This window comes from Oncorhynchus tshawytscha, linkage group LG13, assembly GCF_018296145.1.
Source record: "Oncorhynchus tshawytscha isolate Ot180627B linkage group LG13, Otsh_v2.0, whole genome shotgun sequence".
NCBI classification, from domain to species: Eukaryota; Metazoa; Chordata; class Actinopteri; order Salmoniformes; family Salmonidae; genus Oncorhynchus; species Oncorhynchus tshawytscha.
In genome coordinates this window covers 15,020,154-15,047,653 of record NC_056441.1, presented here as the reverse complement: position 1 = coordinate 15,047,653, position 27,500 = coordinate 15,020,154, and the positions used below count along the sequence as shown (strand labels likewise).

Here is a 27,500-nt window from a genome sequence, read left to right as displayed (position 1 = left end):
AAAAAACACACATCACGACAAGAGAGACAAAACAACACTACGTAAAGACAGACCTATGACAAAAACATAGCATGAAAACACAACATGACAGCAACATGGTAGCAACACAACATGGCAGCAGCACAACATGGCAGCAACATGGTAGCAACACAACATGGCAGCAGCACAACATGGCAGCAGCACAAAACAGGGTACAAACATTATTGGTCACAGACAACAGCACAAAGGGCAAGAAGGTACAGTTAACAATACATCACGCGAAGCAGACACAACTGTCAATAAGTGTCCATGATTTAGTCTTTGAATGAAGAGACTGAGATAAAATGGTCCAGTTTGAGTGTTTGTTGCAGCTCGTTTGTCTCTAGCTGCAGCGAACTGAAAAGAGGAGCGACCCAGGGATGTATGTGCTTTGAGGACCTTTAAACGGAATGTGACTCGCAGAATGGGTGTTGTATGTGGAGGATGAGGGCTGCAGTAGATATCTCAGATAGGGGGGAGTGAGGCCTAAGAGGGTTTTATAAATAAGCATCAACCAGTGGGTCTTGCGACGGGTATACAGAGATGACCAGTTTACAGAAGAGTATAGAGTGAAGTGATGTGTCCTATAAGGAGCATTGGTGGAAAATCTGATGGCAGAATGGTAAAGTACATCTAGCTGCTCGAGAGCACCCTTACCTGCCGATCTATAAAATCCGTCTCCATAATCTAGCATGGGTAGGATGGTCATCCTAATCAGGGTTAGTTTGGCAGCTGTGGTGAAAGAGGAGCGATTACAATAGTGGAAACCAAGTCTAGATGTAACTTTAGCCTGCAGCTTTGATATGTGCTGAGAGAAGGACAGTGTATCATCTAGCCATACTCCCATGTATCTGTATGAGGTGACTACCTCAAGCTCTAAACCCTCAGTGGTAGTAATCACACCTGTGGGGAGAGGGGCATTCTTCTTACCAAACCAAGGTTAAGGGTAGTTTCTCTTTCTTTGGACACAAAGAAGGCTTTGTTGTAGAGCATTTAACACATACTCCGGGGAGGGGCCAGCTGAGTATAAGACTGTCATCTGCATATAAATGGATGAAAGCTTCCTACTGCCTAAGCTATGTTGTTGATGTAAATTAAGTAGAGAGTGGGGCCTAGGATCGAGCCTTGGGGTTCTCCATTGGTAACAGGCAGTGGTTGAGACAGCAGATGTTCTTTATACACTGCACTCTTTGAGAGAGGTAGTTAGCAAACCAGGGCAAAATAGAAATTGGCCTATAACAGATAGGATCAGCTTGATCTCCCCCTTTAAATAAAGGATGAACCGTGGCTGCCTTCCAAGCAATGGGAATCTCCCCAGAGAGAAGAGATGAGTTAAAAAGGTCAGAGATAGGCTTGGCAGCAACCTTAAAGAAGAAAGAGTCTAAACCATCTGACCCAGATCATTTTTTGGGGTCAAGTTTAAGGAATTCCTTTAGCACCTCAGACTCAGTGACTGCCTGCAGGGGGAAACGTTGTAGCGGGGCAGGTGAAAAAGAGGGAGGACGATCGGGGATAGTCACATTAGAAGGAGAAATGTTGGACGGGCAAGGAGGCATGGCAGAGACAAATAGGAATCCTGACTTAATGAAGTGGTGATTAACGAGCTCAACCATGTGCTCCTTGTCAGTAACAACCACATCATCAACATTAAGGAACATGGGCAGCTGTGAGGAGGAGGGTTTATTCTCAAGGTTAATTTTCCTTTAACCGTTTTCCAGAACTTTTTTTGGTTTTAGACCCACAGAGAGAGAACTGCTCCTTAAAGTAACTAACTTTGGCCTTCCGGATAGCCTGAGTGCACATATTTGTCATTTGCCTGAACAAGAGCCAGTCAGCCTGAGTATGCATTTTCTTTATGGCCGTGTATTTATTAACAATACCACTGAAAATATCAAAAAAAGAAGGTCCAAGCATCTTCAACAGAGGGGACCAAGCTGATTCTATACCAATTTACAGAGGCCTGATCATGAAGGAAGGCTTGCTCATTAAACATTTTTAGCAAGCGTCTATGACAAGTCAGAACAGGTAGTTTCACTGAGCAGCAATTAAGAACACAGGCTGTAAAACGGTGATCACTAAGGCCATTACAGAAAACACCAGACTGATACCTATCAGGATTATTTGTGAGGATAACATCGAGGAGAGTAGCCTTTTCTGGGTGCTTGGAGTCATGTGGGATTGGTAATAATCTGAGAAAGATTTAGGGAGTCCCATTGTTTTAGGATTTGGTCTGGTGGTTTAAGCATGTCCCAGTTTAGGTCACCAAGGACAAATTCAAACTTAGTGTAAGGGGCCAGGAGAGAGCTTAGGGCAGGTAGGGTACAGGCTGGTGCTGATGGAGGAGGATAGCACCCAGCAACAGTCAACGAAGAGCTAATTGAATGTTAATGCGTAAAACTAGCAAATACAATTGTTTGGAGGACAGACTTGGTGGAGACAACCGAGCACTGAAGGTGATCCCTGGTAAAGATTGCCACTCCCCCACCTTTGGAAGATCTGTCTTGCCTAAAAAGGTTATAACCAGTAAGGTTAACATCAGTATTCAAAACACCCTTCCTTAACCACGTCTCAGTAATGACCTACATCTCTGGATTGGAGCTGTGAACCCACACTTTCAATTGATACATTTTAGATAATAAGCTTCTAGTTTTAACATGCATAAAACCCAGGCTTTTCCGAGAGCAGAAATCAGTGAAGCAGATATAAGAGCACAAGTCAGAATAGGGGGTAGCAACAGTAGATGGGCCAGGGTGTACATGCACAGATGTAACCAGCAGTAATACATTCAGGGCACGACAGAGGAAAGGGAGAGCTCTGCAGTGCTGATTTATGAGATTTGAATGTGCATTAGATCATATTGTACAGCAATTTCATCAGGTAACATGAACACAAAGCCGGCGAGAGGTGGTTAGAATAGGATGGGAGGCCAAGAGTCCACGTAACCAATAGAGAGTCAGAGTCCCGAGTGTGGAACTAACATAGACTGTCCCACGGATGGGTAAACAAGCAAGTTCATAGTCAACAAAGCACGCAGGAGTCATGAGGCAAATAGCATAAAGCACAAGCAAAAAATATAACAACTTGGGGCTAACCATTGTAAGTTCAGAGTCACTCGCCTCCACAGTGCCTGTGTGCTGGAGGCGAGTGAAAGCTGGGGAGAGATGGGGGAGTGTGGCGGGGGTACCTGTACCAGACAGGGAGACAACCAGGGCAGACGGTGAACAGAGAGGGGGGAGTGTGGCGGAGGTACCTGTACCAGACAGGGAGACAACCAGGGCAGACGGTGAACATAGAGGGGGAGTGTGGTGGAGGTACCTATACCAGACAGGGGGAGACAGGCCAGGGCAGACGGTGAACAGAGAGGGGGAGTGTGGTGGAGGTACCTGTACCAGACAGGGGGAGACAGGCCAGGGCAGACGGTGAACAGAGAGGGGGTGTGTGGCGGGGTACCTGTACCAGACAGGAGACAACCAGGGCAGACGGTGAACAGAGAGGGGGAGTGTGGTGGAGGTACCTATACCAGACAGGGGGAGACAGGCCAGGGCAGACAGTGAACAGAGAGGGGGAGTGTATGGTGGAGGTACCTATACCAGACAGGGGGAGACAGGCCAGGGCAGACGGTGAACAGAGAGGGGAGTGTGGTGGAGGTACCTGTACCAGACAGGGGGAGACAGGCCAGGGCAGATGGTGAACAGAGAGGGGGGTGTGTGGCGGGGGTACCTATACCAGACAGGAGACAACCAGGGCAGACGGTGAACAGAGAGGGGGTGTGTGGTGGAGGTACCTATACCAGACAGGGGGAGACAGGCCAGGGCAGACGGTGAACAGAGAGGGGGAGTGTATGGTGGAGGTACCTATACCAGACAGGGGGAGACAGGCCAGGGCAGACGGTGAACAGAGAGGGGAGTGTGGTGGAGGTACCTATACCAGACAGGGGCAGACAGGCCAGAGCAGACGGTGAACAGAGAGGGAGGTGTGGTGGAGGTACCTATACCAGACAGGGGAGACAGGCCAGGGCAGACTGTGAACAGAGAGGGGGAGTGTGGCGGGGGTACCTGTACCAGACAGGGGGAGACAGGCCAGGGCAGACGGTGAACAGAGAGGGGGAGTGTGGCAGGGGTACCTATACCAGACAGGGGAGACAGGCCAGGGCAGACGGTGAACAGAGAGGGGGAGTGTGGCGGGGGTACCTGTACCAGACAGGGGGAGACAGGCCAGGGCAGACGGTGAACAGAGAGGGGGGAGTGTGGCAGGGTACCTATACCAGACAGAGGAGACAGGCCAGGGCAGACGGTGAACAGAGAGGGGGAGTGTGGCGGGGGTACCTATACCAGACAGGGGGAGACAGGCCAGGGCAGACGGTGAACAGAGAGGGGGAGTGTGGTGGAGGTACCTGTAGGAGACAAGGGGAGACAGGCCAGGGCAGACGGTGAACAGAGAGGGGGGAGTGTGGTGGAGGTACCTGTAGGAGACAGGCCAGGGCAGACGGTGAACAGAGAGGGAGGAGTGTGGTGGAAGTACCTGTAGAAGACAGGCCAGGGTAGACGGTGAAATCCAAGCAGCAGAGCAGCAGGCAATGGGAGTAGGTGTCACATCCACTTGGGAGAAGCTTTTTTCAAGAATATCCCAGCTAGCTAGCTAATGTAGGCTAGCAAGTCTCTGTCTTTTCAGTGTTGTGGAATGGTTCTTTACGACGTTCAAACAAAGTTGTCCTGTGGCTGTTGTATTTTGGGGATTCTGAAGAGGACTTCTTCTCTGCACAGATGGAGGGGGCTTCAAAGGACGCTGCATTTGGGTGTGGAGGGGCTGTGAAACTCTCCTGCCATTGTAAGGCTCAAGAGTTTTCCCGCCTCTCGTTTTCGTACCTCTCGATTCACACTTAAGTGATCATTTTAGGGAGATTCTTTCCTAGCAGCTTGGTAGCCGTATTTATTAAGCTTTATAAAACAAAATCACCTAGAGATTGTCTTTTACCTTCTGTCTTCAGAAAGTAGGTTCAGACTGAACATTACAATCAATCAATTTTGTGTTGGATGGTACAGTGCCTTGCGAAAGTATTCGGCCCCCTTGAACTTTGCGACCTTTTACCACATTTCAGGCTTCAAACATAAAGATATAAAACTGTATTTTTTTGTGAAGAATCAACAACAAGTGGGACACAATCATGAAGTGGAATGACATTTATTGGATATTTCAAACTTTTTTAACAAATCAAAGACTGAAAAATTGGACGTGCAAAATTATTCAGCCCCTTTACTTTCAGTGCAGCAAACTCTCTCAGAAGTTCAGAGAGGATCTCTGAATGATCCAATGTTGACCTAAATGGCTAATGATGATAAATACAATCCACCTGTGTAATCAAGTCTCCGTATAAATGCACCTGCACTGTGATAGTCTCAGAGGTCCGTTAAAAGCGCAGAGAGCATCATGAAGAACAAGGAACACACCAGGCATGTCCGAGATACTGTTGTGAAGAAGTTTAAAGCCGGATTTGGATACAAAAAGATTTCCCAAGCTTTAAACATCCCAAGGAGCACTGTGCAAGCGATAATATTGAAATGGAAGGAGTATCAGACCACTGCAAATCTACCAAGACCTGGCCGTCCCTCTAAACTTTCAGCTCATACAAGGAGAAGACTGATCAGAGATGCAGCCAAGAGGCCCATGATCACTCTGGATGAACTGCAGAGATCTACAGCTGAGGTGGGAGACTCTGTCCATAGGACAACAATCAGTCGTATATTGCACAAATCTGGCCTTTATGGAAGAGTGGCAAGAAGAAAGCCATTTCTTAAAGATATCCATAAAAAGTGTTGTTTAAAGTTTGCCACAAGCCACCTGGGAGACACACCAAACATGTGGAAGAAGGTGCTCTGGTCAGATGAAACCAAATTGAACTTTTTGGCAATAATGCAAAACGTTATGTTTGGCGTAAAAGCAACACAGCCATCACCTGAACACACCATCCCCACTGTCAAACATGGTGGTGGCAGCATCATGGTTTGGGCCTGCTTTTCTTCAGCAGGGACAGGGAGATGGTTAAAATTGATGTGAAGATGGATGGAGCCAAATACATTACCATTCTGGAAGAAAACCTAATGGAGTCTGCAAAAGACCTGAGACTGGGACGGAGATTTGTCTTCCAACAAGACAATGATCCAAAACATAAAGCAAAATCTACAATGGAATGGTTCAAAAATAAACATATCCAGGTGTTAGAATGGCCAAGTCAAAGTCCAGACCTGAATCCAATCGAGAATCTGTGGAAAGAACTGAAAACTGCTGTTCACAAATGCTCTCCATCCAACCTCACTGAGCTCGAGCTGTTTTGCAAGGAGGAATGGGAATAAATTTCAGTCTCTCGATGTGCAAAACTGATAGAGACATACCCCAAGCGACTTACAGCTGTAATCTCAGTAAAAGGTGGCGCTACAAAGTATTAACTTAAGGGGGCTGAATAATTTTGCACGCCCAATTTTTCAGTTTTTGATTTGTTAAAAAAGTTTGAAATATCCAATAAACGTCGTTCCACTTCATGATTGTGTCCCACTTGTAGTTGATTCTTCACAAAAAAATACAGTTTTATATCTTTATGTTTGAAGCCTGAAATGTGTCAAAAGGTCGCAAAGTTCAAGGGGGCCGAATACTTTCGCAAGGCACTGTATATCCAGGTTCTGCTGTGTTTCTTCTGCAGATTTTGGCTTGTTAGAATATTATAATTTGTATTTTTTTTGGTTGCCCTTTTCTTGTGGCAACAGGACACAACTCTTGCTGCTGTGATGGCACACTGTGGTATTTCACCTAATAGATATGGGAGTTTATCAAAATTGGATTTGTTTTCAAATTATTTGTGGGTCTGTTTAATCTGAGGGAAATATGTGTCTCTAATATGGTCATACATTTGGCAGGAGGTTAGGAAGTGCACCTCAGTTTCCACATCATTTTGTGGGCAGTGTGCACATACGGCGGTGTGCACGTCTTCTCTTGAGAGCCAGGTCTGCCTTTGGCAGCCTTTCTCAATAGCAAAGCTATGCTCACTGAGTCTGTACATAGTCTTTCACTCTCCCACTCCCATATCCTTTCACTCTGTTGTTGCTACTGTTTATTTTCTGGCACTTTGTTCCTAGTTATATGTACTAGGAATAGTACATTCGGAAAGTATTCAGACCCCTTGACTTTTTCCACAACACATTACATTAGAGCCTTGTTCTAAAATGGATTGAATTGTTTTATTCCCTCATCAATCTACACACAATACCCCATAATGACAAAGCAAAAACAGGCTTTTAGACATTTTAGCAAATGTATTAAAAACACAAAACTGATATGACATTTACATAAGTATTCAGAACCTTCACTCAGTACTGAGTTGAAGCACCTATGGCAGCGAATACAGCCTTGAGTCTTCTTGGGTATGATGCTACAAGCTTGGCACACCTTTATTTGGTGAGTTTCTCCCATTCTTCTCTGCAGATCAGGTTGGATGGGGAGCGTCGCTGCACAACTATTTTCAGGTCTCTCCAAAGATGTTTGATCGGGTTCAAGTCCGGGCTCTGGCTGGGCCACTCAAGGACATTCAGAGACTTGTCCCGAAGCCACTCCTGTGTTGTCTTGGCTGTGTGCCTGTCTCACTGTCCTGTTGGAAGGGGAACCTTTGCCCCAGTCTGAGGTCCTGAGTGCTCTGGAGCAGGTTTTCATCATGGATCTCTCTACTTTGCTCACTTCATCTTTCCCTCGAACCTGACTGGTCTCCCAGTCCCTGCCGCTGTAAAACATCCCTACAGCATGATGCTGCCACCACCATGCTTCACCGTAGGGATGGAGCCAGGTTTCCACCAGACGTGACGCTTGGCATTCAGGCCAAAGAGTTCAATCTTGGTTTCATCAGAACCAGAGAATATTGTTTCTCATGGTCTGCGAGTCCTTTAGGTGCCTTTTGGCAAACTCCAAGTGGGCTGTCATGTGACTTTTTTCTGAGGAGTGGCTTCCGTCTGGCCACTCTACTATAAAGGCCTGATTGGTAGAGTGCTGCAGAGATGGTTGCCTTCTGGAAGGTTCTCCCATCTCCACAGAGGAACTCTATAGCTCTCTCAGAGTGACCATTGGGTACTTGTTCACCTCCCTGACCAAGGCCCTTCTCCCCTGATTGCTCAGTTTGGCTGGGCGGCCAGCTCTAGGAAGAGTCTTGGTGGTTCCAAACTTCTTCCATTTAAGAATGATGGAAGCCACTCTTGGAGATCTTAAATGTGCCTTGACACAATCCTGCCTCAGAGCTCTACGGACAATTCCTTCAACCTTATGTCTTGGTTTTTGCTTCGACATGCACTGTCAACTGTGGGACTGTATATAGACAGGTGTGTGCCTTTCCAAATCATGTCCAATCAATTGAATTTACCACAGGAGTAGTCCAATCAAGTTGTAGAAACATCTCAAGAATGACCAATGGAAACAGGATGCACCAGAACTCAATTTCAAGTCTCATAGCAATGGGTCTGAATACTTTAAATAAGATCTGTTTTTTATGTTTATTACATTTGAAAAAAAATTCTAAAAACCTATATTCACTTTAATCAATTTTAGTCGGTCGCGGGCCGGGCCCCAGGCCCCGGGCCCCCCTTCAGCAGTGCAGTTGTGACGGAGAAGTCGCGGGCAGCATTTGGTACTTTAACGCACGCACACATTCATCACTCCTCCCTGCTCCGTTATCAGATAAGTTAACAATGTGGGTCGACACACAAGTTAACTTCTCTGTCTTAGTACATACATTTCATACTTGTCAATGTTCATATTTAATATAAGCAATATGTATTTTACTTATCGATGTTATGGATGAGCGCGTTGTTTGTTTGTTCTGTTCCTCTCTCTCTCCATCTCTGTAGCTTCCGGGTATGCTGGATAAGGACCCGAGCAGAGGGAATTGGGCTGACTTTGTAGTGCCTGTCCCAAATGCCTCATTCATGTAAATGGGCATATTGAAAGACACTGTCAGTAGTGATGTAATTTTGTAAATGTTATGTTGTGATATTGTTTCAAAAACATGTTGCAATGTATATACTTTAGTATGTTTGTTTAGTTAAAAGGAAAATGTAGGTTTGTATAGGTAATTGCTTAATTAATTAGTGTTAATTGTTCTGAGGGGAGGGGCTAGCCCTACAAAAAGAGTCTCTCTTTCAGTTCATGGGGAGGCATTTTGGATTGAGCTGTGGATGGGGAAGCATTGTTTTTAGCTGGCCTATAAGGTATATCTTTGATGGCAGTACTGTTGTTTTTGTTCCGGAACCACTTTGTAAATAAACACCCTGAAGCACAGAAGAAATTTGCGGCTCCGCCATCTTTTTATTTTGACAGAGGTTAGGTTTTCCAGTATATCCTTCTGGCCTACTCTACGTGACAGCAGTAATGGGAGCAGCTACCTGACCAAAACCCCGGTAAATCTCCGGTAGTAGTTGGCAAACCCTAAGAATAGCTGCACCTTCTTCACCGTGGTGGGAGTCGGCCAATTACTCACGGCTGCAATGCGGTCACTCTCCATCTCCACTCCCGATGTGGAAATATGATGCCCTAGGAAGGAGACGGACTGTTGGAAGAACAGGCATTTCTCTGCCTTGACGTACAGGTCATGATCCAACAGGCGACCAAGCACTTTGCGCACCAGGGACACATGCTCGGCGTGTGTAGTGGAGTATATCAGAATGTCATCAATATACACCACTACACCCTGCCCGTGCAGGTCCCTGAAAATCTCGTCTACAAAGGATTGGAAGACTGATGGAGCATTCATCAACCCGTACGGCATGACGAGGTACTCCTAGTGCCCTGAGGTGGTACTAAATGCGGTCTTCCACTCGTTTTCCTCTCAGATACGCACCAGGTTGTACGCACTCCGGAGAGCCAGTTTAGTGAAGAAGCGTGCCCCCTGCATTGACACAATCGGCGTGGCGAGAAGAGGTAGCGGGTAACTGTACCTCACCGTGATTTGATTTAGATCTCGATAATGAATGCACGGACGCAGACCTCCATCCTTCTTCACAAAGAAGAAACTCGAGGAGACGGGTGAAGTGGAGGACTGAATGTACCCCTGACGCAGGGATTCAGAGACATATGTCTCCATAGCCGCCGTCTCCGCTTGCGACAGGGGATACACGTGACTCCTGGGATATGCAGCGTCTACCAGGAGATCTATCGCACAATCCCCCCGTCGATGGGGTGGTAATTGAGTCGCCTTCTTTTTACAGAAGGTGAGAGCCAAGTCGGCATATTCTGGGGGAATGCGCACGGTGAAGACCTGATCTGGAATTTCCACCATAGTAGCACCAACGGAAACCCCTAAACACCTACCTGAGCACTCTTGCGACCACACCGTGAGAGCCCTCTGTGGCCATGAAACAGTGGGGTTATGATAAGATAACAGGGTAGGCCTAGCACCATGGGATACGCAGGAGAGTCAATAAGGAAAAGACAAATCCTTTCCGTGTGAAGCCCCTGCATCACCATACTCAAAGGAGCGGTGGCCTCCCTGATAAGCCCTGACCCTAATGGTCGACTATCTAAGGTGTGAACGGGGAAAGGCACATCCACGGGAACAATAGGGGTCTCTAAACTATGAGCTAACACTTTATCAATGAAATTCCCAGCCACGCCTGAATCTACTAGCGCTGTATGCTGGGAAAGAGGGGAAAATTCAGGAAAAGTGACAGACACATATATATGTGCGACAGAGGGCTCTGGGTGAGAATGGTGCTGACTCACCTGGGGTGATGCAAAAGCGCCCTGCCTGCTGCCTCAATTCCCAGAGGAACCAACCCGGCACCGACCAGCAGTGCGCCCTCCGCAGCCACAGATGGTGCACGAGCGGGAACCCCCTCCGGTCTCCCTGTGCACCGTCCCTACCAGCTCCATGGGTATTGGAGAGGGGGTGCGGGAGGATGGAACCACCAGACCCCGATCTGGACGTCCGCGAGTAGCCAGCAGGTTGTCCAGCCAGATGGACAGGTCCACCAGCTGGTCGAAGGTGAGGGTGGTGTCTCTGCAGGCCAACTCCTGACGGACGTCCTCGCGCAGACTGCAGCGGTAATGGTCGATCATGGCCCTGTTGTTCCATCCCGCGCCGGCAGCCAGGGTCCTAAACTCCAGGGCAAACTCCTGGGCGCTCCTCGCCTCAGATGATAGAGACGCTCACCGCTCTGCCCTCGGGTGGGTGGTCGAAGACTGCCCGGAAACGGCGGGTGAACGCCTCAAAATGGTCCAACGCCGCATCTTCCCCTCCACACATGGAGCTGGCCCACTCCAGTGCTCTCCGGTGAGGCACGAGACGAGGACGAAACCCTTCTCACGGTCCGATGGAGCTGGTTGGACTGTGGCCAGATAAAGGTTTAATTGGAGGAGGAAACCCTGGCAGTTGGCAGCACTTCCGTCGTACCCCTGTGGCATGGATAGACGGATCCCACTGGGTTCAGGCGGGAAAGGGGCGCTCAGGATAGACCCCGGTTGTGCTGGTGGAGGCACTGGAAGAACTCCCTGTCTCTCACAGCGGTCCAATAATCTGTACAACGCGATCCATGGCGACTCCCAGATGGTAAAGCTTCTGCGTATGCTGCTGGACGCGTTCCTCCACCTCCATGTTCGGGGTACTTTCTCCTGCTGACTTCATATTTAGGGTCAGAGATTTGGTCATGTCGTCTGTGTAGGTGGCAGGGAAGTCAGGCGCAGGAGAATCAAACTTGGTATAATGGAGTAGTTTAATAAAACAAACTCCAAAACCCAAGTACATAATAAAATAAACATGGGTACAAGAACCGTCGCACACCAATCCATAAAACACGAGCATAACAATAAACAATCTCTGACAAAGGGAAACAGTGGGTTAAATACACAACAATTAATGGATGGGATGGGAACCAGGTGTGTAGGAAGACAAGACAAAACCAATGGAAAATGAAACATGGATCAATGATGGCTAGAAGACCGGTGACGTTGACCTCCGAGCACCGCCCGAACAAGGAGGCATCGACTTCGGCAGAAGTCTCGACAGCCATCCCCTTCTCTCCTACGTTCTCCCTCCCTCCCCCTCTGCCTCCATCTCTCCTCACTGGAATGAGCGCAGAAGGGGGGCTGAATCCAAGACGTACCCAGAGGAAAAGCATTTCATCATCTGAATGGTGATGTATTTTCCCCATAAGGTATTTGTAACTCTCCAGATCTCTTCCCCCGTTATTAACTCTGGACAAGAAGGCGTGAACGTCTGCAGCTAATGCACCTCAGAATATGTGTGTGACGGAGGTAATATCGCACTGGTATAAAATGGTGCTTTTACCCTATCTAATATTAATATTGCTCATTACTCAGGGAACGAAGGGGCTTTATATCAACCACTTCTCCTCAATGCTCATGGTATTATAAGCCATCGGTAGGTCACAACAACAACAGCGTATACGTGCATATACATTTTCAGGGGATTTGTAAATATTCATAAAGTATTAGCATTTGAGTGTGGGTGTCTTGGAATGAGAGCCATATTGAACTGGAAACTAACGAGGAGCAGAAGAGTGATAGAGGCAGGAAGAGAGACAGTTGAAGAACTAAAGGAAGAGTGAACCTAAAAAGAGAGATGGAGGAGGAAACAGAAATGGAAAGCCAGAGAGAGATGGGAGAGAGAGAGTAATATAGAGAGGAGAGAAAGAGAGAGAGAAATATAGAGGGAGAGAGGAGAGAAAAATACAGAGAGAGAGAAATACAGAGAGAGAAAGAGAGAAGGAGAGACAGAAATATGGGGGAGAGAAAAAGAGAAATACAGAGAGAGAGAAATACAGAGAGAAAGAGAGAAGGAGAGACAGAAATATGGGGGAGAGAAAAAGAGAAATACAGAGAGAGAGAAATACAGAGAGAGGGAGAAAGAGGAAGGGGGAGAGAAAGAAGTGCAGCAAGACAGAGAAATATAGAAACACAGAGAGAAAGCGATAGAAAGGAGGTGAAAACGAGGGATGCCCTGTCAAGGTGCCATGTGACTGTCCTCCTGTCCTAATCACAAGTACGCTCCCTGGACCCCCTGAGGAGAAGCCTGTCAGGACCCAGGCAGCAGAGCAGCAGCAGAGCCTCATCCACTCTGGCATGTGACAGCCATTTTGTTGATATCATTACCAGCTCCTCCGGGGTTTATCAGTCACACATAGTCCCACACACACTGAGTGCTTTCTTTAGCGACAGCTTAAGCTGCTAAAATAGCCTCAGAAGAGTTTTAAAGTGATAACGATTTTTTTTGGTTTTTACAGGGGCAGAAAACTTGCTCTGATACTCATTGTGGCCTGTCTGTAAAAATAGAGATTAATGGTGAGAGAAAGAGGGGGAGGTGGAGTAGAAGTGTCAACTGAAGGAATATAGTACTGAAGACTAATACAGACCAGATAGCACCTCAGTTGCCTTCCCTTAGTAAACAGACCAGTTAGCACCTCAGTGTCCCTTCCCTTAGTAAACAGACCAGTTAGCACCTCAGTGTCCCTTCCCTTCCCTTAGTAAACAGACCAGTTAGCACCTCAGTGTCCCTTCCCTTCCCTTAGTAAACAGACCAGTTAGCACCTCAGTGTCCCTTCCCTTCGTAAACAGACCAGTTAGCACCTCAGTGTCCCTTCCCTTCGTAAACAGACCAGTTAGCACCTCAGTGTCCCTTCCCTTAGTAAACAGACCAGTTAGCACCTCAGTTCCCTTCCCTTAGTAAACAGACCAGTTAGCACCTCAGTGTCCCTTCCCTTCCCTTAGTAAACAGACCAGTTAGCACCTCAGTGTCCCTTCCCTTCCCTTAGTAAACAGACCAGTTAGCACCTCAGTGTCCCTTCCCTTCCCTTAGTAAACAGACCAGTTAGCACCTCAGTATCCCTTCCCTTCCCTTAGTAAACAGACCAGTTAGCACCTGTGCCCCTTCCCTTCGTAAACAGACCAGTTAGCACCTCAGTGTCCCTTCCCTTCGTAAACAGACCAGTTAGCACCTCAGTGTCCCTTCCCTTAGTAAACAGACCAGTTAGCACCTCTGTTCCCTTCCCTTAGTAAACAGACCAGTTAGCACCTCAGTGTCCCTTCCCTTAGTAAACAGACCAGTTAGCACCTCAGTGTCCCTTCCCTTCCCTTAGTAAACAGACCAGTTGGCACCTCAGTGTCCCTTCCCTTCCCTTAGTAAACAGACCAGTTAGCACCTGTGTCCCTTCCCTTCGTAAACAGACCAGTTAGCACCTCAGTGTCCCTTCCCTTAGTAAACAGACCAGATAGCACCTGTGTCCCTTCCCTTCGTAAACAGACCAGTTAGCACCTCAGTGTCCCTTCCCTTAGTAAACAGACCAGATAGCACCTCAGTGTCCCTTCCCTTCGTAAACAGACCAGTTAGCACCTCAGTGTCCCTTCCCTTCCCTTAGTAAATACCCCAAGCGACTTACAGCTGTAATCGCAGCAAAAGGTGGCGCTACAAAGTATTAACTTAAGGGGGCTGAATAATTTTGCACGCCCAATTTTTCAGTCTTTGATTTGTTAAAAAAGTTTGAAATATCCAATAAATGTCGTTCCACTTCATGATTGTGTCCCACTTGTTGTTGATTCTTCACAAAAAAATACAGTTTTATATCTTTATGTTTGAAGCCTGAAATGTGGCAAAAGGTCGCAAAGTTCAAGGGGGCCGAATACTTTCGCAAGGCACTGTAAATATATGGATGAGCGATGGCCGAACAGCATTGGCAAGATGCAGTAGATGGTATAGAATATAGTATATACATATGAGAGTATGTAAACATCATGTAAAGTGGCATTGTTTGAAGTGACTAGTGATACATTTATTACATCCAATGTTTAATTATTAAAGTGGCTAGAGATTTGAGTCAGTATGTTGGCAGCAGTCACTCAATGTTAGTGGTAGCTGTTTAACAGTGTGATGGCCTTGAGATAGAAGCTGTTTTTCAGTCTCTCGGTCCCAGCTTTGATGCACCTGTACTGACCTCGCCTTCTGGATGATAGCGGGGTGAACAGGCAGTGGCTCGGGTGGTTCTTGTCCTTGATGATCTTTATGGCCTTCCTGTGACATCGGGTGCTGTAGGTGTCCTGGAGGGCAGGTAGTTTGCCTCCGGTGCTGCGTTGTGCAGACCTCACTACCCTCTGGAGAGCCTTACGGTTGTGGGCTGAACAGTTGCCATACCATACCATACTAGGTCATACAGCCCGACAGGATGCTCTCGATTGTGCATCTGTAAAAGTTTGTCAGTGTTTTTGGTGACAAGCCAAATTTCTTCAGCCTCCTGAGGTTGAAGAGGCGCCGTTGCGCCTTCACCACGCTGTCTGTGTGGGTGGACCATTTCAGTTTGTCCGTGATGTGTATCCCGAGGAACATAAAACTTTCCACCTTCTCCACTACTGTCCCGTTGATGTGGATACTACTGTCCTGTCGATGTGGATAGGGGGGCTGCTCCCTCTGCTGTTTCCTGAAGTCCAAGATTACCTCCTTAATAAACAGATCAGTTAGCACTTCAGTGTCCCTTATCTTACTGAACAGTCTGAAAATATCTGTAATATCTGTAACAATGTAATGTTTTCAAGGAGGGTGACTTGTTCTGAAGACACTCTCATTCATTCCAACTCTATTTGAACACCATAAGCACTAATACATTGGCTCAACAGAAGGGAAAAGCAATCTTAGGTGATTTCAGCTACAGCCCCACTGACCATTTCCAATGAGTGATGTGTGTACAAGAGGTGGAACACAGAAGCAGTAACCACATACAGATAATTGAGTGGTAAATAATATATGAGATAACATTTGAGAAACATAGAACACATTCACATTGGGGACACTAATGAACATAATGCAAGTCTGTCACATACAAAAACAGGTCTGTCATGTATGGTTGTGTAAAAGACCCTCAGGGCCAGTTTCCCGGACACAGATTAAGCCTAGTCCTGGACTAAAATGCATGGTCAATGAATAATCTCCATTGAAATAGCTTTGTAGTATTTTTCCGTACCATATTGTTGCGGCGGAAGAAGGTGTAGACAGCATATAGGTAGTGATCAAACAGCTGGGAAACACAGCGGATGACATCCAAGGCTATAGGCTTCAGAATGTTCATCATCCGCATGCATTTAACCTGTATGGGAAATATTACAAAGGTATACATATTATAATACATGCTATTACATAATATGAGATATTAAATAACAAAACAATTGGGTGGCAGGGTAGCCTAGTGGTTAGAGCATTGGACTAGTTCAAACCCCGAGCTGACAAGGTACAAATCTGTCGTTCTGCCCCTGAACAGGCAGTTAACCTACTGTTCCTAGGCCATCATTGAAAATAAGAATTTGTTCTTAACTGACTTGCCTAGTTAAATAAAGGTAAAATAAATTTAAAAAAATAAAGAATATCAGTTAAACAGTTATCAACAGAAAGGTTCAAAAAAGCTCATCTCAAAAACTACTAGCCTGGCATATTAGATACTTCTGTTTGGATCTTTCATATCTAAAAAAAGTTGATCCAAAACCCTAGCGTCATCTTTTTGGGGAATGTGAATGGGATCAATTCAAATGTTTGAATGTAACTTTTAAGCAAATATCCTCTGGGAGATTTACAGTACATGACTGATATGAATGTGATCAGGTTGCCAAAAAATGGACATGACGTTTGACATCAGCACTGCACCAAATGAAAGCACGTATCTGATGTGATGAAACAACTGATTTACTCTCCATTCACCTCTATAAGATGTCCTGGGATGTAAAGGGTCTCAACTGTTCATCATATCCAACTAAAGCAGACAACATTGTATCTGGGGTAACATTAGATCCCAGGACTCTCATAGTAATGTAATCTAAGATGTTTTAAGTCAATCATAATCGAATAGTGATTTATAATAATATATTTGCCCAGCCAATGGAGCATTTACATGTACTCTGAGTGGATGGAATTTCATTTGAGAAAAAGGTAATAAAATGAATAGCTACAGAGCACATGGCTGTAACAAGGTTACCATTGAACCAGGGCTGATGAAAGAGACACTTTTTGCGCTGAGACTGGCACTTTCTTACTTTCTCTTTCTGTGAATGCTAGAACCCTGTCATCTAACTTTTCAGAGCACTATTGAAACAGAAATCCAGATGAGGATGTCTTTCACATTAAGTGACATGGTGCTTCCCTTAGTAAACAGACAAGTTAGCACCTGTGACTAGTGACTGTACATGTTCTATTTGACCTATTATGTTTTAAAACATACATGTACTATTATACATCTGAAATGCAAAAAAATACTAATAAATGTTAGTTGAATAAAATTAATTTACTACACTATAAGTGAACTGCGCTGGTCATTTAGAATGTTGTTTAGAAACGTAATTAAATTCAAATCAGTTAAAAACACGAGTGAAAAACAGAGATTTCTTCACAAACTCAGAGCCTTAACTACCTCACTTATCATAATGACATTTCTTCCTCTCCAATTAAATCAAATCAAAGACGGGTTGCGATTTGAGCAGGAAGCAAAATTGACGTTGAGGACCGACACCTCGCAATTGACGTCAAACAGACATTTACATTCCACTTAAGAAATTAAAGGTCACGGGGTTTGGCGTGGATAACGACAGGCTAATGATGGCAGGTACAGGCCAGTCACACCGCCAGGTAGCCTTGGGAATAGGGTCCTGGTTCCTCACATTCTTAAATGAGCGATGAGCTTGTTAATTGGTGCCGTTATCGAGGTCTCTTGCGGGAGAGGGGTCACCACGGTCATCACTTAGTGTCTTGGATGTTTCTGGGAGGTGAGAGGAGAGGAACAGAGGAGAGGAGATGATTACTCACCAACTAGGCGAATCACGTTGAGGGTTGTGTTGGTCAGGATGGGAGCATTGGAGCCCTTGTTAAGGCTGTAGTCTGACTTCTTCCTGCTTCGCAGCGTCTCCCTTGACGGGCTGATTAGAGAGAGACGGGAGATGCTGATTAGAGAGAGAGGAGAGGCGTGAGGGCGGGACAACAAGACAGTGGTTCATGTTCATAACCCTGAAGCACGGTGGTTGAGCTCAGACATAGACAGTGGTTCAGGTTCATAACCCTGAGGCTCAGTAGTTGAGCCCAGACACAGACAGTGGTTCATGTTTATAACCCTGAGGCTTGGTGGTTGAGCCCAGACAGACAGCGGTTCATCACCCTGAGGCTCGGTGGTTGAGTCCTGACAGACAGTGGTTCATGTTCATAACCCAAATGCTTGGTGGTTGAACCCAGATTTAGACAGCAGTTCAGGTTTATAACCATGAGGCTCGGTGGTTGAGTCCAGACATACAGTGGCTCATGTTCATAACCCTGAGGCTCGGTGGTTTAGCCCAGACACAGACAGCGGTTCATAACCCTGAGGCTCGGTGGTTTAGCCCAGACAGACAGCGGTTCATGTTCATAACCCTGAGGCTCAGTGGTTGAGCCCAGACATACAGTGGCTCATGTTCATAACCCTGAGGCTCGGTGGTTTAGCCCAGACACAGACAGCGGTTCATAACCCTGAGGCTCGGTGGTTTAGCCCAGACAGACAGCGGTTCATGTTCATAACCCTGAGGCTCAGTGGTTGAGCCCAGACATACAGTGGCTCATGTTCATAACCCTGAGGCTCAGTGGTTGAGCCCAGACAGACAGCGGTTCATGTTCATAACCCTGAGGCTCAGTAGTTGAGCCCAGACACAGACAGTGGTTCATGTTTATAACCCTGAGGCTTGGTGGTTGAGCCCAGACAGACAGCGGTTCAGGTTCATCACCCTGAGGCTCGGTGGTTGAGTCCAGACAGACAGTGGTTCATGTTCATAACCCTGAGGCTCAGTGGTTGAGCCCAGACATACAGTGGCTCATGTTCATAACCCTGAGGCTCAGTGGTTGAGCCCAGACAGACAGCGGTTCATGTTCATAACCCTGAGGCTCAGTAGTTGAGCCCAGACACAGACAGTGGTTCATGTTTATAACCCTGAGGCTTGGTGGTTGAGCCCAGACAGACAGCGGTTCAGGTTCATCACCCTGAGGCTCGGTGGTTGAGTCCAGACAGACAGTGGTTCATGTTCATAACCCAAATGCTTGGTGGTTGAACCCAGATTTAGACAGCAGTTCAGGTTTATAACCATGAGGCTCGGTGGTTGAGTCCAGACATACAGTGGCTCATGTTCATAACCCTGAGGCTCGGTGGTTTAGCCCAGACACAGACAGCGGTTCATAACCCTGAGGCTCGGTGGTTTAGCCCAGACAGACAGCGGTTCATGTTCATAACCCTGAGGCTCAGTGGTTGAGCCCAGACATACAGTGGCTCATGTTCATAACCCTGAGGCTCAGTGGTTGAGCCCAGACACAGACAGTGGTTCATGTTCATAACCCTGAGGCTCAATGTTTGAGCCCAGACAGACAGCGGTTCAGATGCATAACCCTGAGGCTCAATGGTTGAGCCCTGACATAGACAGCGGTTCAGGTTCATAACCCTGAGGCTCGGTGGATGAGCCCAGATATTCATTCATAAAATCTGTTAAATCTATCAATTAAGAGGCGTGACACGAGTGTTGGGGCAGTGGTGAACCGCTGATCTTACAGAACCAGCCCCCTGACTAACGTTGAAACTGCATCTACCACCATTCATTAGTACATCTCTAATTGCTGGACATGGACGTGACCTTCCAGCAGCCCTTCAATTAGCCAGTGATTCCTCTTGATAGATTGGGAAATGAGCGTGTTAGAGGCTTAGATCAGTACAAAACACTGGGGAGAACCCAGACCCTGCAGGCACCGTGTTGACCTGCATGTAGTGAACCCAAGGCTTTCGCCACACAACATGCATGGAAATCAATAACTGTGTGTAATGTTTATGTATATCATCAAATCATTCATTCCTACATCTGTTCTTAATGAAGAGCTTTTGAATAGGTGAATGTGGTTTTTGCCCCCCGCTGCACATCTGCCACTCTCACACAATTAGCTGCCATATTGTAGCACGTAGTCACATAGTGGTCAGCCACCAATTGTGCAAGTTCTCCCACTTAAAAAGATGAGAGAGGCCTGTAATTTTCATCATAGGTACACTTCAACTATGACAGACAAAATGAGAAGAAAATTCCAGAAAATCACATTGTAGGATTTTTAATTAATTTATTTGCAAATTATGCTGGAAAATAAGTATTTGGTCAATAACAAAAGTTTATCTCAATACTTTGTTATACACCCTTTGTTGGCAATGACAGAGGTCAAACGTTTTCTGTGAGTCTTCACAAGGTTTTCACACACTGTTGCTGGTATTTTGGCCCATTCCTCCATGCAGATCTCCTCTAGAGCAGTGATGTTTTGGGGCTGTTGCTGGGCAACACGGACTTTCAACTCCCTCCAAAGATTTTCTATGGGGTTGAGATCTGGAGACTGGCTAGGCCACTCCAGGACCTTGAAATGCTTCTTATGAAGCCACTCCTTCGTTGCCCGGGCGTTGTGTTTGGGATCATTGTCATGCTGAAAGACCCAGCTACATTTCATCTTCAATGCCCTTGCTGATGGAAGGAGGTTTTCACTCAAAATCTCACGATACATGGCCCAATTCATTCTTTCCTTTACACGGATCAGTCGTCCTGGTCCCTTTGCAGAAAAACAGCCCCAAAGCATGATGTTTCCACCCCCATGCTTCACAGTAGGTATGGTGTTCTTTGGATGCAACTCAGCATTCTTTGTCCTCCAAACACGACGAGTTGAGTTTTTACCAAAAAGTTATATTTTGGTTTCATCTGACCATATGACATTCTCCCAATCTTCTTCTGGATCATCCAAATGCTCTCTAGCAAACTTTAGACGGGCCTGGACATGTACTGGCTTAAGCAGGGGGACACGTCTGGCACTGCAGGATTTGAGTCCCTGGCGGCGTAGTGTGTTACTGATGGTAGGCTTTGTTACTTTGGTCCCAGCTCTCTGCAGGTCATTCACTAGGTCCCCCGTGTGGTTCTGGAATTTTTTCACCGTTCTTGTGATCATTTTGACCCCACGGGGTGAGATCTTGCGTGGAGCCCCAGATCGAGGGAGATTATCAGTGGTCTTGTATGTCTTCCATTTCCTAATAATTGCTCCCACAGTTGATTTCTTCAAAACAAGCTGCTTACCTATTGCAGATTCAGTCTTCCCAGCCTGGTGCAGGTCTACAATTTTGTTTCTGGTGTCCTTTGACAGCTCTTTGGTCTTGGCCATTGTGGAGTTTGGAGTGTGACTGTTTGAGGTTGTGGACAGGTGTCTTTTATATTGATAACAAGTTCAAACAGGTGCCACTAATACAGGTAACGAATGGAGGACAGAGGAGCCTCTTAAAGAAGAAGTTACTGTCACGCCCTGGTCTTAGTATTTTTGTGTTTATATATTTATTTGGTCCGGCCAGGGTGTGACATGGGTTTATTTTGTGTTGTGTTTATATATGGGGGGTTTTCGTAGGTTTTAGGATTGTGGCTTAGTGGGGTGTTCTAGCAAAGTCTATGGTTGCCTGAGGCGGTTCTCAATCAGAGGCAGGTGATTCTCGTTGTCTCTGATTGGGAACCATATTTAGGCAGCCATATTCAGCCAGGGTCCGCCAGTCAGCCAGGATCCGCCAGTCAGCCAGGATCTTCCAGATCTGCCATTCAGCCAGGATCCACCATTCAGCCAGGATCCGCCAGTCAGCCAGGATCCGCCAGTCAGCCATGATCTTCCAGATCCGCCAGTCAGCCAGGATCTTCCAGATCCGCCAGTCAGCCAGGATCCGCCAATCAGCCATGATCCTCCAGATCCGCCAGTCAGCCAGGATCCGCCAGTCAGCCAGGATCTGCCAGAACCACCAGCTAGCCAGGATCCGCCAGTCAGCCAGGATCTGCCAGAACCACCAGCTAGCCAGGATCTGCCAGAGCCTACTACATGCCTGAGTTTCCTCTCAATACTGGGCTTCCTCTCGGTACTAGGCATCCTCTCAGTGCTGAGCTTCCCCTCAGTGCTGAGCTTCCCCTCAGGCCCGAGCTTCCCCTCAGTCCCGAGCTACCCCTCAGTCCCGAGCTTCCCCTCAGTCCCGAGCTTCCCCTCAGTCCCGAGCTTCCCCTCAGTCCTGAGCTTCCCCTCAGTCCCGAGCTTCTACCTCAGTCCCAAGCTGCCCCTCAGTCCAGTGGGGTCCTTGGTGAGGGTTATTAGGCCAAGGTCGGCGGCGAGGGTTGCCAATCAAGGACGCGTTACAGGGGGACTAAGACTTGGTTGGAGTGGGGTCCACGTCCCGAGCCGGAGCCGCCACCGTGGACAGACGCCCACCCGGACCCTCCCCTATGGGTTTTAGTGTGCGGCCGGGAGTCCGCACCTTGGGGGGTTCTGTCACGCACTGGTCTTAGTATTTTTGTGTTTATATATTTATTTTGGTCAGGCCAGGGTGTGACATGGGTTTATTTTGTGTTGTGTTTATATATGGGGGTTTTTCGTAGGTTTTGGGATTGTGGCTTAGTGGGGTGTTCTAGCAAAGTCTATGGTTGCCTGAGGCGGTTCTCAATCAGAGGCAGGTGATTCTCGTTGTCTCTGATTGGGAACCATATTTAGGCAGCCATATTCTTTGAGTGTTTCGTGGGTGATTGTTCCTGTCTCTGTGTTAGTTGTCACCAGATAGGCTGTATAGGTTTTCACATTTCCGTTTGTTGTTTTGTATTGTTCGTATTCATCGTCATTAAAGATGTCTCGATTTAACCACGCTGCATTTTGGTCCGACTCTCCTTCGACGGAAGAAAACCGTAACAGTTACAGGTCTGTGAGAGCCAGATATCTTGTTTGTTTGTAGGTGACCAAATACTTATTTTCCACCATAATTTGCAAATAAATTCATTAAAAATCCTACAATGTGATTATCTGGATTTCTTTGTTCTCATTTTGTCTGTCATAGTTGAAGTGTACATATGATGAAAATTACAGGCCTCTCTCATCTTTTTAAGTGGGAGAACTTGCACAATTGGTGGCTGACTAAATACTTTTTTGCCCCACTGTACATAGTCTTCCCACTGATTTAAGCAGAATCTCCCCTCCTCTCTGTTAACAAGAGAACAATGGAAGTGTGTGTGTGTGTGTGTGTGTGTGGTAGTAGTCGAGAAATGTAGTGGGAGGAAATGTATTTCAATGATCTGTTAAAAACTGGCTTCATTGAAATCTTAATGAAATACTGTAGAAGATGAAGATTTGAGAACATTTTCACATGGGGATAAAAAGCCTCTAAGTGTGGTAATTCATCCTCTTTTCTGCACCAGAGGGCTAATGATTGTGTTCATCAAACATGTGATTTGAGTGCTATGAAGTAAGGGGAGGGTAAAAGAAAATGTTTCTTTATGTAGACAAAGAACTTGATGAAATTGTGCCGACTTCGATGGGTTATGTAGGGGTGAGCTAAAAATATATTTGAGACACCTATTCTAAATATATAGCCAATACATGCATTTACATGGCCTTTTCTACCACGATATACACTGGTCCTTTTTCGAGAAAGACCACCACATATATCCTGGCATTATGTTGCTGAGCCATGAAGAGAAAGACCACCAGATATATCCTGGAGTTATGTGGCTGAGCCATGAAGAGAAAGACCACCAGATATATCCTGGAGTTATGTTGCTGAGCCATGAAGAGAAAGACCACCAGATATATCCTGGAGTTATGTGGCTGAGCCATGAAGAGAAAGACCACCAGATATACCCTGGAATTATGTTGCTGAGCCATGAAGAGAAAGACCACCAGATATATCCTGGAGTTATGTGGCTGAGCCATGAAGAGAAAGACCACCAGATATACCCTGGAATTATGTGGCTGGGCCATGAAGAGAAAATGAAATGATTTTTTGTCCATTGTGTATTTCCAGTTGCTACATTTTCAGATAAGCCTGGAATAAAAGAAAAGGGGCTACCTATAATTAAATCATACAAATATTTAGCTCCCATATAGCAAATGGCACAAATGTATATAGATTGTGTGTAAGCCTGTTTTACACTTCAATCTTCTCTTTGTGCCAGACTGGGTTCAAATGCCTTCCATTTAATTTTTCTGGATTTATTTATCTGTATATATACAGTATTTATTTATTTTTTGTATTCTTTTTACTGTTGATTTCTTCTTCACTTTATGTGCCCAGAACACCGGAAGAACTATCACTGAATTGTTGTAATGTTTGTTTATGTGTCAGTTAATCCCATAAGGGATGGGTTGCCAACTGGCGATTTGACACGGAAATAAAATGTCATTCATTCATGCATTTGTTTCAACACTACACTGAGAACAAAATTATGACAATTCTTTCAAAATGATATATATAATGCATGTATCTTTCCACTTATAGAGATGTACATCACGCATGAACTACTAGCATAGCTCATGAGAACTTGACCAGTGAGCTCCTGGGATATGACATCATCACTTTGTGCCCTTTGACCTGACCTCTTGAGAGGGATGTCTCCGGTCTGCTCGTCCTGCTTGAGTTCATCGGGGACGTCACTGTCACTGTCATAGTCCTGGTAGACACTCTTCTCCAGATTATCTGACTCACACTGCAGAGAGGGAATAACACAGTAACAATATCATTCAAATATGGACATTTAGAAAAGGTTTATATACAGTACCAGTCAAAAGTTTGGACACACCTACTCATTCAAGGGTTTTTCTTTATTTTTACTATTTTCTACATTGTAGAATAATAGTGAAGACATAAACTATGAAAAAATACATATGGAATCATGTAGTAACCTAAAAAGTGCTATACAAATCATATATTTTATATTTGAGATGCTTCAAAGTAGCCACCCTTTGCCTTGATGACAGCTTTGCACACTCTTGGCATTCTCTCAACCAGCTTCACGAGGTAGTCACCTGGAATGCAATTCAATTAACAGGCGTGCCTTGTTAAAAGTTCATTTGTGGAATTTCTTTCCTTCTTAATGTGTTTGAGCCAATCAGTTGTGTTGTGACAAGGTAGGGGCGGTATACAGAAGTTAGCCCTATTTGGTAAAATATCAAGTCCATATTATGGCAAGAACAGCTCAAATAAGCAAAGAGAAACAACAGTCCATCATTACTTTAAGGTCAGTCAATAAGGAAAATATCAAGAACTTTGAACGTTTCTTCAAGTGCAGTCACAAAAACCATCAAGCGCTATGATGAAACTGGCTCTCATGAGGACTGCCCAAGGAAAGGAAGACCCAGAGTTACTTCTCTGCTGCAGAGGATAAGTTCATTAGAGTTACCAGCCTCAGAATGCAGCCCAAATAAATGTTTCAGAGTTCAAGTAACGGACACATCTCAACATCAACTATTCAGAGGAGAATGCATGAATCAGGCCTTGATGGTCGAATTGCTGCAAATAAACCACTACTAAAGGACACCAATAAGAAGAGACCTCCTTAGGCTAATAAACATGAGCAATGGACATTAGACCGGTGGAAATCTGTTATTTGGTCTGATGATTTTAGGTTTTAGGTTCCAACCGCTGTGTCTTTGTGAGACGCAGAGTAGGTGGACGGATGATCTCCGCATCACAAGTGTGGTTCCCACCATGGAGGAGGGGTTGTGATGGTGCTATGCTGGTGACACTGTCTGTGATTCATTTAGAATTCAAGGCACACTTAATCAGCATGGCTACCACAGCATTCTGCAGCGATGCGTCATCCCATCTGGTTTGCGCTTAATGGGACTATCATTTGTTTTTCAACAAGACAATGACTCAAAACACACCTCTAGGCTGTGTAAGGGCTATTTGACCAAGAAGGAGAGTGATGGAGTGCTGCATCAGATGAACTGGCCACTACAATCACCCGACCTCAACCCAATTGAGATGGTTTGGGATGAGTTGGGAAGTTGAAGGAATTGAAGGAAATGCAGCCAATAAATGCTCAGCATATGTGGGAACTCCTTCAAGACTGTTGGAAAAGCATTCCTCATGAAGCTGGTTGAGAGAATGCCAAGAGTGTGCAAAGCTGTCATCAAGGCAAAGGGTGGCTACTTTGAAGAAACTCAAATATAAAATATATTTGGATTTGTTTTAACACTTTTTTGGTTACTACATGATTCCATATGTGTAATTTCATAGTGTTGCTGTATTGACTATTATTATACAATGTAGAAAATAGTAAAAATAAAGAAAAAACCTTGAATGACCAGGTGTGTCCAATCTTTTGACTGGTACTGTATATTAACAACATGATCATTTAGTTGCTTTAATCACTGTCGTAGTCCTGGTGCACACTCTTGACTAACTTATCTGACTCATACTGCAGAGGGGGAAAATAATCATATGGTCATTCAGAGAAAGCGATATAATTGCTGATGATTTCGAAGCTTTTATCACATTTTTACATTTTAGTCATCTAGCAGACACTCTTTTCCAGAGCCACTAACAGTTTATGTGTTTATCTTAAGATAGCTAGGTGTGACAACCACCACCTACAATACTCCACCAGGAACAATACCACCTACAATACTCTACGAGGAACAATACCACCTACAATACTCTACGAGGAACAATACCACCTACAATACTCTACGAGGAACAATACCACCTACAATACTCTACGAGGAACAATACCACCTACAAAACTCTACGAGGAACAAAACCACCTACAATACCCTACGAGGAACAATACCACCTACAATACTCTACCAGGAACAAAAACACCCAGGAACAATACCACCTACGATACTCTACTAGGAACAATACCACCTACAATACTCTATGAGGAACAATACCACCTACAATACTCTACCAGGAACAAAAACACCCAGGAACAATACCACCTACGATACTCTACCAGGAACAATACCACCTACAATACTCTCCCAGGAACAAAAACACCCAGGAACAATACCACCTACGATACTCTACCAGGAACAAAACCACCTATAATACTCTACCAGGAACAATTTAAGCTGTTTAAAGGGAACTTAACTGAACTGCAGATTGTGTATGCTCACTTTCTCAATTTGATCGAAATCTAGCGACACAATGCCTCCGACTGAGCTTTAGCAGTTCATATTGAATACAAGCTTGAGGTTATGAAAATGTATTAACAAGAAAGGAACCATTTTGGATTTGACTAATCCCCTTTGATAATACAATATACATTTTCAAGATAGATTGGTGTATTAATTAAAATGAAGACAAAAACAAACAACGGGTTGATTGTAATGGCAGAACAAAAACAAACTGATAATGAAATCTGAACAAATAATAGCCTTTGTCACACCCTGACCATAGTTTGCTTTGTATGTTTGTATGTTTTGTTTGGTCAGGGTGTGATCTGAGTGGGCATTCTATGTTGGATGTCTAGTTTGTCTGTTTCTGTGTTTGGGCCTGATATGGTTCTCAATCAGAGGCAGGTGTTAGTCATTTGTCTCTGATTGGGAACCATATTTAGGTAGCCTGTTTTGTGGGTGGTTGTTTCCTGTCTTTGTGTTTGTTGCACCAGATAGGGCTGTTTCGGTTTTGTCACATTTATTGTTTTGT

The 27,500-nt window shown here is 45.4% G+C and overlaps 1 pseudogene; it reads right to left on the bottom strand.

The window, feature by feature from the left end:
• The window catches only part of LOC112265801, a 294,298-nt pseudogene that overhangs the window by 111,829 nt on the left and 154,969 nt on the right, over positions 1 to 27,500 (bottom strand).